Here is a 19907-nt window from a genome sequence, read left to right as displayed (position 1 = left end):
AATAAAAAGGAAAGAAACTTTTTCGAACATTTAAAACACTTTTTGTAAATAACAAGTGCGTATCTTACTCATTGAATGCGTAAGAATATTATATTTTCACCGTTGAAGGTAGCAAGTTTTCCACACGGAGTCTCGCTACGGATTCAAGTTACTACATAAATTACATAAAAATATACACGTTGCGCCGTTCTCGCTGTTACAATGTTCCAACGGCGCATTGTACGTCGAAAAAAAGAGGAAATGAAAAATGAAAAAAAAAAAAAAAACAGAAAACGCTGGCAGGAAGAGGCTCTGAAGGATCCCAAAAGAGAAAAACGAGCGTTTGAACTTTCATGAAAATCCAGCATGTCCTGACCATATGGCCGGCGTATCCATCAACCGCAAAAGGCAAGCGAAAAATTAACGCGGTCGTTTCGTTGGGGCCGAGGATACCGTAATAAAATAAAAAAAAAAAAAAAAAAAAATAGAAAAAACAAAATTTGTCGCCCTCTGAATAGCAATTTTCGCGCGTCATACGAAATTCTACATGCATAGGATATTACACTTAACGTTTGGTATCGACCGGTTCGTGTTTTCGCGAATATCCCAGAATAATCAAACAGATGACTATTTTTTCGCTGTTGTCATCATGCTATACGCATGTATTATTCAGATAGAATACAAATTCATTGGAACACGCGTTGTTCGTTCGAACGATTTTGATTTGTCATCCGAGTTCGCGTGAATTGTTGTTATTTTTGATATTGAAATATTAGCAAGTTTATTCACGTGTTTAAAAATATGGATCATTTTTGAAGCCATTTTTTGAAAAATTCTTTATTCTAACACCGAAATGTATCATATCAAAATAGATTGTGTAATAAGGAGCGTGTATCATTAAGTATTCAATTTGGAAATTTTATTAAAATTCTTTCTTTTCCTCTCAAAGTATATTGCAGAATGATTGACGTGAATAACGGGATTGACAAAAACGGAACAGATGATTCATTTTAAGAAAACAATAATACTTTCCTGTTCCAAAAAAGTATTAACATCCTTATTCATCACGCAAAAATGATAACGTATAGGCTTTGTTAAGCCTACATTCAAATATTTCGGCTACTTTACGTTTAACATCAATTCTCCGACCAAGGCCACTTACCAATAGTGAATGACGTCATAGGTGACCTCTTATTTCGTAATCCAATGTAAGAGGCGACTTTGACTTTTACCTGATATGTTGCAGACTCATACATGAACAATACGGAATACGAAGAAACGAGACAAATTATTCCATTCAAATTTTATTTAAATTTTATCTTTCAAAAGTTTTAACAAAATCTTTCAAAAGTTTTTAACAACAATCATATCTTGTATAAATCATTTGTATTTTTTCTTTTTTTTATCATTTCATTATGTAATTCAATATTTTTTTACTAACTTTATCGTTAAAATTGACAATTTTTTGCAGGAAAATGAAGTATATCTGTTCGATCTCTTGCTGTTTCAAATTTTCCATCGCATCTCTGGCGAGCAACACAAAACGGCAGCGAGTACATATCGAACGAAAAATTCATCTCGACCATAAGCCTAGTATAACGCACACGCGTGTAGGACGCGTATAAGGAGTCATTACTCTGGGGATTTCTGGTGTGCGTAGGTGGCGATTTAATAATCTAGTAATTACCCATCCCTGACCGTCTAAAACCCTAATCACGATGTCTTACGATCAATTCGATTTTTCAACGAGAATCCAAGTTGAACCGCGGCCAAGGAAGCCGCCAATAATCTTAATAACAGTAATAATAATACATGAATTATGCATCGTCACATCGATGTAACGCGCATAAATGGCGAGAGTGTTTCGCGATCTCGCCGCCTGGATCGTTGTTCGTTGTCTCGTTGTTGCATCAGGAGAGTAACGATTAGTCGCGATTAACCGACGCTAAATTAGCGGACTTTACCGTGGCGGTTTCACAATAGGTTTCTCAGTCTCTTCGGGAACACGATCGTGAAAATAGGTTGTGTTACCATCACTGTGTTTAACGCCTGCTTTACCAAGGTTTTGTTCATCGAATCGTCCGCGTTAAGATATAACAATAAGAATGGAATGGATTACGTGTTTACGGTAAAGATGTCGATATATATAAATAGAATGTTGACTTTTATGTGTATTCGTGATGGAATAATTGTGTAAATGAAAGAGTTTTAGTATTTTAGTGCACAAATTTCAATTGTATACAAGATGTTTCATGTTAGGAAGAAACGTGATCTATCAGCCTTTTTGAGGTTATGCAACGAAAAGAAAGTTATTAACCTCAGTAAGTTATAAAATTTATTTATCTTTGTGTATTATAATATATTTTTGTAAAGAATTAGAAATTAAAAAAGTTGGTAATTATTTAAAAATATTTTCTCAAAGATGATTAGATTATAATTGTTCTATCACAATTTCTGTATATTTTTAATCTTCTAATCTTTATATCTTCAAATTTCCTATAAATAGGAAAAAAATCGCAAATATTCTCTAAGACTAGTTTAATACGAAACGAGGAATCGTTAAATCACGAAATAAGTCATCAATGCGTTTCGTTGATGTTAAAGTTTTTACTCGTAGCACGATAGACCGATTGCGAGACAAACGAATCGACCTCACGGGTTGGAAAGCTTGTATTCTGCTTTTCTTGTGGCTGGTTAACATTGCGTAAGCGTGACACCGGACTGAACTCATCGACATCGTTTACCATCGTTTCAACGTTATTCTAACACCTCGATCGGCAAGTATAATAGCCCTGAGCGCCGTGACGAGAGCCGGCCAGTGCATGTTTATTGAACAAACGACCGTCCCGTATCGCTCGCGATTCTCTTTCGCCCTAGGGACGCGCGATTACACGCCTAGCATACTTATACATTGTGCAAAAGTCGCGTTGTGCCTTTGTGTCGCTATCCGGCCCATTGAAATTTCCCGCGCTCACGGTTAACTTTCTATGTTCCACGGTATAGTCTATGGACGAGATACAGTGCGGTCGTAAAATCGGTCTACAAGATAAAGTTGGCATGATTCTATGATTCTGAAACAGGTACAATAATATCACGATAAATATCACGAAATTATTTTCTCGATTCATATTATTTTTCAAACTTTTTGAGCTTTGGAGAATTGAATATAAATGAAATAGGGGGAAGAAACTGATATTTTTTTTTTTAATTAAATCTACATAAATACATAACTACATAATTCGTTCAAATGCGACTGTAGTTTTGATGCAAAAAAATTTCTATAAAAAGTATACAATCTTTACTTATTTTTCTTTTTTGTATTTCTCTATTTCTTAGACTTCCATGAACGTTCGACATAAATCTGTTTTTACTTTTAATGTTTTTACTTAAAAATTCATAATATTCACATTATTAGAGAATCTAAACACGGGCAATAATTCTGAAGTGCACCGTACTAATTCTCAACTATTTCATTTCATCGCGATAGGATAATCAAACTGTATTATCCTGTCGCGAAAGAAGGCACGTATCGGTCGGAAGCTTGTACATTCGATAATGTTCAGCCGGGTTCAATTAAGTTCCGTCCCAGTTCGGCGTCCGCCGTAAAAGCTAGCGTGGAGAGGGCTTTGCAGCAAGGCGTCTCTATGCGCGTACTACATCGGCAAGATTACCGCAGACCACACCAGTCTACGTACTTTGATACGAGCGTGAATATTTCAGGGTGCGAGGATCGATTTATCTCGACCTAGCATTACTCCAGTCACGGGTTATAATCGTCGCGAAAATCGGCACGGAAATCTTCATCTTTCTTCTCTTGTCATATTTCGATGCTCTCTGAATCATCGAAATCATCTTGAACGTTATTTTTAATTAAAAAAATTACGATAATCAATTTGCAATATATAAATCAATATAATTTTTCAGTTTAAAAAGCAAAATCAATATTAATACATTTTTCATTTAAAATTTAGATGAACATTATCTTATTATACAATTTATTCGATATTCTTTTTAAAATATCCGTCTAATTATTATTAGGATTAAATCCAACGAGAATAATTACGAATGATATTTTATACGTATCCTATGTTAAAATAATTTTCGATCTGTTCGATGCTTATCTTCAGTTTTTGAGGGCGAGCCGTTCGTCATTGTAAATTGTCCACGTCCCATTGCGGTACATTTTCACGTTGTTTTATTTTGTCTCGTTACAGAAACTCGCATTTCACTTTCTCCAGGGGACAAATTCCAAATGGAATTCCAGCGAAAAGGGTGCGGACCGTGAACGCCCTCCTACGACGCGTTCGAATCTCAAACATCGTATTCACAACGCGATATTTTCGGATTCTTACACAATGTTTATTATCCTTTATATAAATTAGAAGATAAAATATCGAAAATCTTCACACGTTCAAACGTTAAAATGAGAAATTTAGATTTTAAATATAAAAAAAATTCAAATTTAAATTAAAAAATTGTAAGATAAGATATATAAATCTTTTTCTTCTTCAAATTGATTTCGTAATTCGTAAAATTTTTCGTCTGTCCGATGATTCATCGTGAGTTGAATCATCATCCACGTAACTTATCGACAATTACGATTATCTTCGTGAGCTTATCTTCACGTGGGATCGGTTTTAAGATACATTGAAAACAAGTCCGGGGATATTTAACGGGGTAATGTGCAACAATATTTCACGCGTCGCCATTAAAAGCTGTCGCCGATGGCCGATGCATTACGCGCGAAAATCCAATTGTTCGTTTCGATTCTGGTTCTAAAACAAGATAAATGCGCGAATGCGAAATTTGAAAATTCGGGGTGTGTGATCCGCGCGTCAAGCGGACATAAAACATTGTTTTTGAATTAAGCCGGCTGTATTTTTAGGGAATAACCGGGTTGAATTTGACCTGGAATCTGTTTGCTTCCAGCAAACAATGGGACGGCTTTAGCAATTTAATTTTTTAACAATTAAACGAATTTTGCTATATGTAGCGGCAATTAGTCGATAATTTTGACAAAAAAAAAAAAAGCATAGAATAATTGAAACATTGAATTAACTCTGATTTCCTGACCGAGGCTAGACCTTTCTTTTCATCAAATTATATTATATTATAAACGGTGATCACAAATGAAACGAATAGATATCGAATTGTTAAAATTTCGACGACGAAGCTTCAATAATTAAAGATAAAATATTTGAGCCGTGCCATATGATTAATCAACGCAATAAACAACACGCGATATAACGTACGTTCCCGATTCGTCAACCCTGTCTCCAGGAATCGCGAGTTTTTCTTTCCTCCCCCTTCGAGCAATTCCACATAATGCTTTCATCCATCTCCCATATAGAAACGATTGCGTCGAATCGCGCCGTATCGTACATCGGCTTGACTTTCCCGCGGCTCTAACAAATGGAAAGTATTTATCAACAACAGAGCGGCTTATTGTGGCCGCGAGTCCACGATTCCCTCCGGCTCCGGGGATGATTCTGTACAAAAACACGTTACCAATATCGAGGTATGTGAGCAAAATAAAAGGCGAGATCTTGGAAGAAGTTATTGAACAATAGTGAAAGGCAAGGATGGACAAAGGACAGTTACCGAGAATCACATGGCAATCATTGAATAATGATGAATGTTGTTTCTCGGGCTTCCCGGTTGCCGATTGGCAAACCAAGAGTTATAATATTCTATATTTTGATCAATCTTTCGCTATATTTTCACACGGGTAGTGCAAAATTTAGTTTCTAGGGATCTCTAGGATTTGTTCTAGTGACAATCAAATTATATTTTCTTTTTTTTTTTTTTTTTCCCTGAAAATTTTTATTTCTCTACGATCAATCTATCATTATGCAATATCGCTGCAAACAATATTACTATATCAAAAAAAAGAAGAAAAAGATTCTTAATTCCAATATTTCAAAATAAGTGATCACGTGATTACCTGTGTCATAAAAATAAATATTTTAACATTCCTTTTTCAACATCGAGTACAACAAAAGTACTTTGCAGTTACTTCACAAAAATTCCTTCCTTTAATTCTCCTTCTCCTTAATCCGCGTCTTAAACAAACGTCACGCGTCTAAAAATCTCGAGGAACAAGAAGCTCGGATGAGGATCGCCTCGCAAGATCACCTCATGCTCGTTTCATTTTCAGCCACGGCCGTTCTGTTTGTTCTGCAATGATTTGTTTGCAACGGCGTGTCGCTTTCTTTCTTTCGCAGACAGGAAGTGAAAGATCGTCGTCGCGTTCAAAGAAAGGCGTTCCTTTATTTTCACGATAATCCGCCTGTTGGCCGATAACGAATCGCCAGAGAAAGTGAGATTCCTCTCGTGATCCTCTCCCGTCTCTTCTCCCCCCGTTCCGGACACGTTCCTGGAACTTTGTCGGACTTGTTTTTCGAGGCGAAACACCCGCTGTGTATCCACGTGCGGAGGCACACCTGCAACGACTGTTTGTCCACGGATTTTACGACGATCGAAGCAGTGGTATTTAATCGGTTTGGGTCTGAATCGATCCTGATCACGGATGCAGCCGGAAGGAACGGTGATTGGAACGGAAAGCGAGAGGGTGAAAGCGAGTTTGGAAAGGCAGAGGAATGAGAATTGGCACGTAATCGCGCATTAGATCATTGTCGTTTGAAAAGTAGCGTTGTCGATTCGATTGAAAAAGTCGACGACTTTGTTTTTTGTCCCAGACGAAAGAGGAAGTGAGATTACGATAGAAATCCTATTGGAGAATTCTATTCCTTTCCGTTTTTACGATCGAAAATGTTTAATCAAATTTCTCATCAATATCTTTAATTTTCACGAGAAATTCTCGCAGTATATCGTGGCGGGAGACAATTCTCGGTAATCTAGTTTCTAGGTGACCCGCGTGTTGCGCAAGAATTTTTGTAACACCGCGTGTAATAGACGGGGATTTCAAATGCGTGACGAAGGCCCAAAGAGCAGGTACGCAACGGTGACACGAGAACCACCGCTGCCTCTCTACGTAGAGATCAAAAGCTGCGTGCAACGGCACACGCCTCTCACTATTGCGAAAGTTGCTCGCTCGCCGCAATTCCCAGATATATGAAACGCTCTGTCGAAGCAGATGATTTAACGTGTAGGAACGTATCGTCCACCTATGTATTCCTTTCCTCGCAAATCCCTCGATCCACCTCGCCTCGATGCCCGTCACAGTTTAATTGGCCCATTCAATTTATTACGATAAACGTCGAAAATTATCCCATCGTTCCCTTTAACGGTTCGCAGTGACACACTTGCAAGTGTACCACGCGCGATGGTTACGATGGCGAGCGTATATTGTTCGCTACGCACGTAATTAGAGGTTAGGTTTTGGTGATTTTATTGCAAAACGGGGGAGGGGGGGAAAGATAGTGGGTGTTGATTGGCTACTTGAGAAACATCGTTTCCTCGAAAGTAATTGGCATTGGAACGGATAATTATAGTGATACACAAATTGGTTACGAGTCAATGGTGGTCAATTAAAGCGAATTAGATTTTTTTTTAATAAAGATGGTATATCGTAAATTCCGACGAGAAGTTTCAAAATTATTAAGAATTATAAAAAAAAAAAGCTTACCGATAAATCTGGAGAGTAGTTTATAAGATTCACATCGTACTCACCTGCAATAAATAAAAAAAAAAAAAAATTTCTCGTTAGACTTTCTATTTATTAAAATTTTAACGATATTTAAAATTTGTAATAAATCAACACGAGGCTCAAACAACAATTCTTCAACGCGAAACTTTCCATGTTCTATCGAACGTAGTAACCTAACCTAAAATTCTACTTTTCCTTCTTTTTTTTTTATTGTTAATTAAAACATCGAAATACAGGCACACGAATGAAAAAAATAATCTTTTCCCATCATAAAAAAATTCAATGACCAAGTTTCATCAAAAGACTTTTCGAGAACCGAACGATTTCTCCGCGCATGCGCCATCGATCACTTTTCGTGTCGCCGCTCAGTAACGGTATTGGGGACCGGAAAGGAAAGCTTCGATCTTGATTTCGGTTCGGTCAACTAGGAGATCGCGATTCCACAGACGGTATTGTTCGCCAGTCGGACAGGTCTCTCATTTCCATGAGTTTCGTCACCTTCTTCGCTGCCTCTGCCCACTTTCTATCGTCGATTAAACGATTACATTATTAAACAGGCACGAGCAAACAGTCGTGGACGACTTTATTTGCGTTTAATAAACGTGATCTGTTTTGTTCATCCTTCTTCGATTTGACGCATCGAATTCGCATGAATCGATTATGCTAAGACGATTAGAGAATACTTGGAACCGTGGCCCGGATTACATCACCCCGGAACAAGGGAGAAAAGAACATGTTCCAACCGTTTGAACAGTCGATTGATTGCCAACGACTACGAAACGTCCCTGGTTAGGTGGCTAGGCTTCTCGATCGATGGCGAAGGCACGATTTCCTTGGCTCGATAGAATCGTTCAGGTGGACTCGTCCTGCCCTTTCGTTTTGCCGAGAGAAAGTTTCGTGTTCGGTCGCTTTCGAGGAATCGTCTCGATTTGCAGACGAAATAATGATCCATACACACAAGATCTAGAATATATGTTGCATCTTTCGAAACATAAAACAAGCGTTCATGAATAACGAGTAAATACATTACACTTAATTCAAAATCAACTAGCGAAAATATATACTATTAGTAACAAGCAGAATAAATTTGCTTTTGTTCTGAAATTCTGAATTAAGATACACAAGACTTTTTAACTCATAATCAAATAGATTAATGGTATCTATTCGATAATATATTAGATCTAATTATTTTAAATTGATCTATCACATTGATAATTTTTTTCCAAAAAAAAAAAAAGCGTTGTAAATTTCCATACTTCAATAGCATTACAAATTTTCAACAATAGTTTACTCAAGTTCCGCCAGATTAGCGCTAGTATCGCGGCCTCTACATCAGGCGCTTTACGGGTGGGGTCCCTCGCGCGGTTCATTTTACTTTCAATGTACAAGAATGTTACTTAAAAAAAAAAAAGGAAGATAGAATTTTGATTAAACAAATTTGAAGTAGTCTAATGTTAGTCTGTGAATTTAGATTTATCAATTGATAAAATTAATGGTTTTAATTTGATGGTTTAGACATCGGTATATCGTGAAGATTACCAGACGCGGTAATGTCGCTTTGACACAGAATCGCGCAGCCAGTTTCCAGGCGACCCGGAGATGCAGAGGCTTACTCCGGCTGGCTGGCTGGCTGCGTTTCTAGCGTCTATCGATCCTATCGGCGAGGCTTTGGCGACGGCCACGCCGAATACATTTTCACACTGGCTGCTAGGCGAAAATGTCTGTATACACGGTGCAAAATCGACATTCGAGTCTGTGAAATAACGAAATATATCAGACGTGAAGTTTCAATTGATCATTTTGATACGAGAATTATTGATCGGTAAGATTTCTTCTTTTTTCATATTTATGATGATCATTCGATGACAATACGCAGAGAAATTAGTCATTTCCTGTTCAAATACTGTCGAAGAATATTGAAATTTAACATGTAGGTTGATACATTTCCATTTCCATATATTAAAATTAAAATCAAGATTGAAATTCAATTTTATCGTGAATCAATTTATTATATTCGTATCATAATTTCAAATACCAATATCGTCCAATATTGTGAAGGCTTAGATTAACATTTTTACTCTTTCCTTCCAATACATGTTCTACAAAAGAAACAATGCAAAAACATATATTAATTTCATCACGATTTAAAATTTATTTCATTCCAATTTATCAGAAGGAATAATATAAATTATTATACTGCTAGATGTAATATTTGATATACTTATTTTTGCACCCTAAAAATGTGTAAGCTATGTCCGGTATTATTACCATGCAGCAAACAAACGGACGATCATTGCCCATTTGAAGATATAATTCGACTCTCGATCGAATGATGCGCGGCGCGTGTAAGAAACATTCGCGGCATCCAATGGTATGCGGGCAAGAATGCCACCGCGATGGGATACAATAGTGATCTAGAATGCGGAAGCGCTGAATTACATACTGGCAACCAATTAATTAACGGGTTAAGTACGTCAATCGAAATTCTCTGGTTAATCGATGCCGGCTGCTGTAACTCGCGTATCGAATTGTTCCTTGCTAGCGAAACAAAATTTTTTAGGTTAAGAAGAACTTAACCTAAAAAACTTAACTTAATTTTTATGATTTTTTTTTTTATTATGCAAAATATAAAAATATAATATAAAAATGAATAAATGAGTTAAATTAAGCTTAAATTTTCTTTGACTTCTTATCCAACGTACGATCTGACGATGTTAAGAAAAATAAAAAGAAAAAGACATAGAATTATTCGAAATTTTGAGATTAAAAGTTTCTTAGTTCTCTTTCTTCTAATTCTTTTTTTTTTTTTTTTTTTTTAATGAAAATGGTATAGATACAATAAGGGAAATAAAAAATAATAGAATATTTAGATGTATTTTAATATATAATTAAATGAAATTTTAAATAAAGTTTCTGGAAATTTTTGATTTACACGTGTGTAAAATTAAATTTTTCAACGAACGAGAAAATCACGAATTTTGAATTGAATTTTTGAAATGAATCAGCTTGTATGAAAATCATAATTATATTATGGAATCATTTGGAATGAAATACGTTACCTTTTTAACTATTCTTTGTGGTGTATATTTTATTTTTCATATTTTTCATACATGTGCTTTAAATCGTTGAAAATATATATACAACTTGGTTTATTTTACGCATTTATTTTTGAGGTAAATACATTATTTCACAGATGAAGAACAAACAGTTAAAATATAAAAATATTTTACAACGTAATGTTCGTGTATAAATCTCGTGAAATGAGCTAAAGTTTTATATTCATAATGTTTATATTATTTACATAATATATTTAGAGTTTATATTATTCTTATTTATATCACACTATATTACACTTCAACTTTAAAAATTTTTAATTTTAATCTGTAAGTTGCAATTAATCTCTTAACTTTATTGTAAGTATTTATAACATTGAAATGTATAATAAATAATAATTTTTCCCATTCAAAATTATATTTATATAATTTAAAAAACATATATTCAAAAATATTGATTATAAGTGATAATTCTTATATTATATCTTATATTGATTCTTATTTATTTATTTATGTGAAATATTCTAAAAATTTCAAGAAACAAGTGAGATATTCCAAAATAAAATTGATTACGTGAGACCAAATGAAATATAAAACAATTCTTAGGCAAAATTCCAATGATTGAAGTAACAATGATAATAATATTAACCTTGCACTTAATATTTATTATTTTCTCCGTGTATATACATCACAAAAGAATTCTTTAAAAAAAAGTTAAGTTTCGAAAGTATCGGTGTCTCGACAAAGGAATGAAGAAAATCACGGTCATATAAAAAAAAAAATAGCTGACAGTCGCTAGCAAGTTGGCTGGTTGTCGTATTATTTCGTGCGAGCGGGAAATTACCATGACAAAGCCGAAATTGCCTGAGCCGTAGCGAGCAACCCTAAGCAGGACGATATACCGACGGAGCAGTGGTCCGGCGGCGTGTGAGCGCGCATGCGCACTGGCGTGTTGTTGTGTGGCGACCGTCCGCCTAATTGCAGGTGACGGCCGCTGCAAATTCGCCCTTTGGATCGGCCCGTCTCTGTCTTCCTCTCACTCTTTCTTTCGCTTTCGTTCCCTCTCTATCTATCCTCTGTCTTTTCTCCCTATCCTTGTCTTTATACTCTCTCTTTCTCTTTACCATATCGAGCTTTCGAACCGAGAATTGCTACGTTGTCGTTGGTTGGAATACGATCCTTCTATTACCGCTTTGCTACAAACAAAGCCTTCGTTGTGAATATACCTTGTATTAGGACACGACGACAACACAGGTACTCTTATTGTTTCTTTTGCGAATTGATTGGAAAAATTTAAATGTTTGTAGAATTATTATGATACAAAGAGGTTAGAAAGAAGGAAATAATGAAGTAATTCATTTATAAACTGCATAATTTTACTTCTATTAACATATTAGAGATGACACATTTTTGAATTTAATGAAACTAACAAAAAATATTTTTAAAAAATTAAAAATTGAAAAGTATATAAAGTATATAAGAAAACTTTTAAAGAAGGATATATAAAGATACATGGAAGTTCCACAAACAAGTTAATTTACGTTACACTTCTCTGATCGGACCGTTAATTTTATGATACATAATATAGCATCGAATTTATCACGCCATGCGCAAAAAAGGGTTCTTAATTTTAACGATAGTCTCCAAATGCAATTAAAGAGATAGTATATAGGCGTGGTTTTTAATTTAGATAGTGTAATAGATTATGAAGGATTATACGCTTATAATAAACCGTAAAATTTAATTGTAACGAGAAACCGACTTAACTCGAATCTATTTCATTAAAAACCAGAAAAAATTATATTACGCGAAACGTAAAATTTGTTTACGTTCTGAAAAATAATCAGATATAAAGTTAAAATTGCTTATATTAATTTCAAATATGTTTATTGATCATTTAAACTTCGGATTATTGATATTAATTTGTAAATTGAAATTATATCTGAAATTTTAGAATTATGATAATAAAGGCAACGTGCCTTTCCTATAAATATTTCGTAGAAATCAATAAAAATGCAAAAAAAAAAAAATATATCAAAATATTAATTTATATAAAAAAAATTTTGACAATTTTTAATAATAAGTTTGAAAAAATCTATTAAGGAATTGTTAGTAATCAAGAGAGATGATAATTGTGGAAATTATATCACAAAGCATCGAGGAAAGAAAGGAAAAAAGCGGAAATTCTTCGAAAGATTCGACGTTCCGCACGGTTCTAATTCGACGCGAGGTTTCGCCTCGGCGTAATTTGCTCTCGACTTTCACGGAGATCAGCGAAGAAAGTGCATCGAAGAAATGGGAGCGCAAAAGGCGTCGCCTGAGAGGATCTAAGTGCCAAGTTTCTCGAATAATCGAGAACCTTTCGAAGCTGCTCTCTCGCTGTTGATTCATTCCATCGTGTGGCACGGTCTTTAAACAGTAACTAACAAAAAAAAAAAATATATATTTTCTCTTTAAATATAAACGTATGAACTTTGTGATTTTAAAAATGATTTTTAAAACGAATGGAATATCGAAATTAAATAAAATTGTTAATAAATACTGATCAGTATTATTGTGTTATGTATGTTAAATTTGTTGTTATAGTAGTAGAAGAAGTTATTTCGTTTTATAGAGATCATATTAGCTTTATCTGTGATTTTAATATAACGAGAAAATTAACGAGGATATATTTACAAAATATACATTATAATACATGATAAAATTTGGAATATTTTTTGATAAAAATTGAAACCTGTTCAATAAATAATAAATAGATATTTTATTTTAATATTTTAGAAAAATATATTATTTTACAGACGATCTATTTGTTTAATTTAAATAAAAAAATTAATATCGTTATATCATATAAAAATACTTGACACAAAATCAATTTTTAGGACTTCTTTTGATACGAATTAAACGTCTCTTACAAATTCACGAGTACTGGAAATTTTAGAAATTATTTTGTTTTACACAAGATCCGTTCTTTTGTTTCGTATTCGTTCAATTTTTTTTTCTTTTTTTTTTACAAGAAATTACTTTGTCCGAGCAAAGGTGCACTAGTTCCAATTGTATTTTAAGTAGATTAAAAAAAAATCAAGACCAATTATCACACAAAGATGAATTATATATATATATATATATATATATCACTTACTGAAATTGAATTCGTCGATTAAAATTTGCAATATCTACTTATTTAAATGATATGTATGTTTGAATAAGCACTGATTACGTTTAATATGGGCCGCTCATTGAATTGAATATCAATTGTGACGAATGTGGATAAACAATTATATTATATAATCTTAGTTATACATAATTGTATTAGACTGTAAAGTTATAACAATTATAAATACGTGATTGGCTTGATTTTATACAAATCATTCCATTTTTCTATGGAATATAAAAAAAAATTAAACTTTTTATAATAAATTCTTCATACGAGATAAATAACGTCATAATTATTTATTAAAATAAAAAATATTAAGTGATAAATCTTATCGACATAAGTTATAATTTCGTATTTTTTATTATCATTTATTTTTTAAATCTTCTTTTTTTTTTTATAAAATATTTTATTTTCAAATTGAATTTATATAACTAATTTATATAATAATATATGAATATAGAAATAGGTACAAGAGATAAGGAAGAAAAAATGAATAAAAGAGAAATTGATACTGCTAAAAGAACATTAGCAACATTGGTATATACTCTGAACGCGAAATATATTAAGCTATTAAGTAAAAAAGTCAAATTGCCACATAAATTGTAAATATTACACGATAATTTATATACCTTTGTATTTCTTATTTTTCAAGACTGAGAAATGATACGATTAACCGTTTTACAAAATTTTACAAATTTTCACATAATTTTAAATATATAACAGCACTGTATCCTGTATTGTTCATAGACAACTCAACCGAATGTCATTCACCCGGGGAAAATTTCTATTACGTTTCATTGTCCTCCATCGTAAAATCCACGAGCAAAACACACTGGCCATCCTCCTTACTTTAAACACGTTCACGATCCATTGTCGATGTCCATTTCTCGTTCGTATCCATACGTGTCCACGCCTCTCAAAGGGTTAACAGGTTAAATCCCCTTCATTCGACGCGTTTTGTACCTTCATCCTCCTCTTTTTCTTTGTCTTGCCAAAAAACTCGTTTTCTCTCGGTCGAGAAAAAAAATATAATTAAAAAAAAAAAAAAAAAGAATCTCTTACTCCTCCACTCGTGCACTTCGCAACCATCTCATCCGAAACAGTTGAAACGAGATCGAAACGCAATGGAACACGACCGTTCGAAAATCCCTGAAAATCGTGGAAGGCACAGGTGACGTGGGCCAGAAACAAATCGCGGTAATGAAAATTGAACGGCGGATTACACCGAATCGGTTCGAGACAAACAGCAGGGCGAGGAAGCTTCGTAACAGTTCGTCGGTGAAATTGGGCACGTTCCCTTCCTATTCTCCTTCTCTTTCTTTCTTTCTTTCTTTCTTTCTTTCTTTCTTTCCCTCTCTCTCCCTCTCTCTATTTTCTTCTTTTATTTCCGTACGTTGCCTGTTTCCAGGGACGCGTACACCAACTTCCTCTCTTTCTCTTCTCTATACGAGACTGTCCTTCTCCCTTCTCCTTCTTTTTTTTTTCGTACGCCAGTTTCGTTACTCCCCCTGCCCCCCTCCTTCCCTCCCGTCCCCCTATCCCCTCCTACTTGCTCTTCGGCCGAGAGCACCATCGCTGGTCGATGCTCTTTTTTCCTCTGCAAACGAGCGCCGAGAGAGCGCAAGCTCGCGGATTTGCGTGCTCTCCCTCTGCCCACGCTCGTTCGGAAGCATACCGGCCGGAAATGTTAACACTTTGTCGACTGCGGCCAAGTTGCTGCTAGCTACTGTTGTGTCGCCGCGCACAGTTTTATGTTATCGCAATCTTTACAAATACGCTTGGAATATTAATCGAGATTATAGAATTTGGAATAGTTTGGATAATATATCTTACTATTAACTTGGAAGAGAAGTTGAAAAAAGGATGTCTGCTAAGAACGTTCGAATTGTCGAGAGATCGTAAATTGTTCGGGCGCACCTATAAACCGAATGGCGCATAAGCAATAAAGGGATTAGGGCTTCTACCTAATCCTCGCCGGAGAGGAGGCTTCATCTGCATAGGAATATGAAATTTTTATATCCTTAAGAGATTCGAGATCAGATTTTAGGAGACGAGAACACTCGGTTGCCATTTTTTATCGTTTCATCTTATATACTATTTCTTTTGTCGATTTTTGTCACGCGATCCATTTCGTACATGCGATCGACTCGAGTAAACACGTGTGACTCGTAATCCCTGTTGCATTGTAACTTACGTTTCGAAACTTTCTCGATTCGTAGATTTAATTATCTTCGGGGATAAAATATATAAAGGGATCTCGACTATTTCAGTATCGTAGGCTGATTGGGATAAATTGAGTTATTAACTGTTTAGGCTAAGTGGATGAGTAATGCAGAAGACAAAGAGGGATAGTTTCTTCATCGTTTATATAGAACATTGATAGTTGATCTTGATGATGGATTTAGGAGGGGAAAGTAGCAGTGAAAGATGGCGTCGTCTTTGATTTATTTAGCGGAAGATTGTAATTATATATCTTAGCAAGGAGTAACCAAGTAAAGAGAGATTATGTTATCAAGTTCAAAATATATAACTTCCTGTTTACTTTACACGCGTTATAACCTTTATAACACGTGATCCATAGAAATAATAACTTGTGCGTTGTATTAAAAAAAAAAAAAATTGCACAATTCGGCGATATTATCTCGAGCATTTTAACTATTAAACATGGCTATATTATTTCTCGCCACGATATGTGCTTCGTGTACTCGTTTACCACATGTTACACATTTATAGTAATAAAAGATTCAAAGAGAAGAGAGACTTTAAAAGCTTGTAAAACTCACCGAGAGAAATTCAAAATGTTTAACCATCATTAACCGAAATAAAAACGCTGGATATCTTCTGAAAGCTTGTGAACGTATCAGCATTAACAGCGTTATTACAGCTCCACGTGCCATCTTCCACGCAATCAATTTTAAATCCAACTTATCCTAACCTAACCTCGTGTTTATGAAAACCTCTTCTTTTTCCCAAAAAATCCAATTAACGAATATTTAATCGAAATAAAAGCAGTCTTTGTTTATTACGAATCCACGTGTCATCTTCTAAACTTAACCTAACCTAACCTAATCTCGTGTTCATGAAAACCTCTTCTTTTTCCCAAAAAATCCAATTAACGAATATTTAATCGAAATAAAAGCAGTCTTCGTTTATTACGAATCCACGTGTCATCTTCTAAACTTAACCTAACCTAACCTAATCTCGTGTTCATGAAAAACCTCTTCTTTTCCAAAAAAATCTAATTAACACGGATATTTAATCGAAATAAAAGCAGTCTCCGTTTATTACGAATCCACGTGTCATCTTCTAAACCTAACCTAACCTAACCTAACCTCGTGTTCGTGAAAAACCTCTTCTTTTCCAAAAAATCTAATTAACACGGATATTTAATCGAAATAAAAGCAGTCTCCGTTTATTACGAATCCACGTGTCATCTTCTAAACCTAACCTAACCTAACCTCGTGTTCATGAAAAACCTCTTCTTTTCCAAAAAAATCTATTTAACACGAATATTTAATCGAAATAAAAGCAGTCTCCGTTTATTACGAATCCACGTGTCATCTTCTAAACCTAACCTAACCTAACCTAACCTAATTCTTTTCTTCTTTTCAAAAAACTCGTTATTCATCTAAATTAATCTTTATTAATTATTAATCTTTATTTCTTCCAGAATTTTTGAGAATACCTGGCCGTTAAGTCCGTTCAAGGAGCGAGTCCTGCTGTCTCGAGCCGAGCGTGCATCTTTCGGCCGATCGTTAACGAGAGCTTCCAACGATGCAATTAAGGCGAATCGGCAGGTGGATCGAGAATAGGATCGTTCGGTTGACCCTTGCACCCTGACTCCTTTTGACCCGCGTTTCGGCGACGAGTGTGCAAGTTACATGCCTTCATAAAATCCCGTTTACGACGGGCTAGATTTCCGGGATGTTGATAATGAGGCGGCTGCACGCATCACCAGTCCTGAATACTGTGTATCCCTCGCGAGTTCATCCACACCGCGAAAATGTTCGTAAATTACGATCGTTAAGAAGCGCCGTTTCCCTTTCTCGCGTTCCCTCTTTTTTACTTTTATTTCCTTTTTTTTTTAACGCGCGTAGAGGATCGAACGAAAAAGTGGAAAAAGCCACGTTTCACGTTCGACGCCGACTTGGTTTCGATGCTCGTTTCGCGGTTTCCTCGTCTTTTCATGATTAACTCGAGTCCAACTTTTTTTACTACAATAGGAATATTATTTTATCGGTTTATAATTTAGTGTTTGTCGAGAAATCTTGTCGAAGTAATGTTAAAAAAAAAAAGAAAAAAAACATTCATTATCAAGATAGTATCGAAAATAAGATGGCCTGCAGTAGTAGAGCACGCAAGTTTTGGTTAGTCAAGGATAACGCGACTATACTTCGTGCAAGAACGTTCCTGTTACCTCATCATATCCCTTGAAACTTACTTAACTTCAGGTGCTCGCCAAACTTGAAAAATAGAGTTCAATTTGATCGTTTCTTTCTTCTCGTCAAAATTAACTAAAATCCATCATTTAAATAATAATCTTTTCCGTTAAATTTAAGGGTTAATATCGCATAATTATAATGATCTAAAATAATCAAGAGGAATAAAAATCGATTTAAATAAAATTGCTTTGCTCGATCTCTCTAAAAAAAAGAATAACCTTTTTCACAGTAGTCTTCGATTGTTCTCAGTCGTCGAAAAGACGATCACCGAAAAATGACCGCAGCAACGGTCGGATAATTGGCACGACGATCCATGAAAACCGAAGTGGTAAGTAATGAATCGACGCTAATGCGCGTTGCAATAATTTCTCTATATTAACATCGTCACCAACGTTGGAACTGCTCGTTGCACCTGCGTTATCAGATTACACGTGCAGCTGCCTCCTCCTCCTCCTTCCCTCGACTGGAATCGCGCCGCCACATTTTACGAGCAGTTTATACGCAACGCACCGTGCCTCCACCGCTAAATTATTGTATCTAAGACGACGTGAAAGCTTCGATCCGTATCGTACGACGAAAATGATGATTCGCACCTCCTCGGTCTCTCCGCGGTTCTGCTTATATCTGTGTGTAACGCGTAAAATGTATCGTGACTGTTACGTTTCGGGATTTTAGCGGGATCTCATTTTATCATTTTCGAGCGAAAGGATACATAAAAAAGGGAAGAAGGATGGAAAGGTTGAAGAGAATTTTCAAAATGGGATTAATGGGATTTTCAATGGGGGGTTTCATATCAGGGCTTCTTGCCAGTAACAACAATCTTTGTAGATAAGGAAACTAGTCTTCCAATTTTTGTCCGATAAATTTGAAAAAAAAGTCCTTGTTGAGATTACAATACGGTATTTATTTATTTATAGCAAGATCCGATTGTTCAAAGGTTATCTATTCTACTTTATTTTAAGCACGGCTGCTACTTTGTATCATTGAATCTCGCCTACCTATCTTTCTTTTTTCTTTTTTTTTTTCGCCTGTTCCATGTAAAATACGACGATAAGATCTCTTCAAATTTCCATAATTCAAATCTCTGCTTTTGCTCCTCTTGCAATTTCTATTTATATTGGCTTCTCGATTTTTTTCCCAAATTTTTTTCTTTCTTTTTGAGATATCGAAATATTTTTGTCAAATTCAAAGAATTTCATTGATAATAAAATAAAAGAAGAAAGTGAATTCGATTGGATCGAAGAGAATGATGCAGAGAATGTAAAAAGAGAGAAAAATAATAAATTCGAATTACTTTAGCTTCAGCGATATAAGAGAAAATGCGAGAATTTATCCCCGCGAAAGCACAATCAACAACGAGGCTTGCATAGAAAAATGCAACGGCGCGAACCTTTTTGGGTCACGGAAGCTGCAGCGAGAAATTCACGCTTACAAAGTGCACCGACCAACTGAAAAACCCTGGGCGGTTCCATAAAATATCTAACGAATGGTGCATCGTCCCTCTCCATCCGCCCATCTTTTTCTCCTTTACTTGGTTGAGGGACGCGTTATGAAAATGCATCCGTCAAGCCTGATATTTCACCAACCCGATACGAGTTCGAGATGCTGCGACGTCCAGACACGATAAACTTGAACATCTGCGAATCGATTACCATATTTTTTAAACCTTT

At 35.1% G+C, this 19907-nt stretch overlaps 1 protein-coding gene and 1 long non-coding RNA gene across 3 annotated transcripts in view; one reads left to right on the top strand and one right to left on the bottom strand.

Moving 5' to 3' along the window:
• Window positions 1-19907, bottom strand: part of mam (neurogenic protein mastermind) — a 214835-nt gene that overhangs the window by 134460 nt on the left and 60468 nt on the right. The window lies entirely within an intron of this gene.
• On the top strand, window positions 1868-18420 carry LOC116414428 (uncharacterized). The gene is made up of 2 exons (XR_004224961.2): window positions 1868-2300; window positions 17466-18420. It is a non-coding gene; the product is annotated as an uncharacterized LOC116414428 (long non-coding RNA).

This window comes from Apis florea, unplaced genomic scaffold (assembly GCF_048593485.1).
Source record: "Apis florea isolate Af1SG1 unplaced genomic scaffold, ASM4859348v1 contig_3203_pilon, whole genome shotgun sequence".
In the NCBI taxonomy this organism is placed as follows: Eukaryota; Metazoa; Arthropoda; class Insecta; order Hymenoptera; family Apidae; genus Apis; species Apis florea.
Note: the sequence above shows the minus strand (reverse complement) of the source record. Positions and strands in the feature narration are given on the sequence as shown.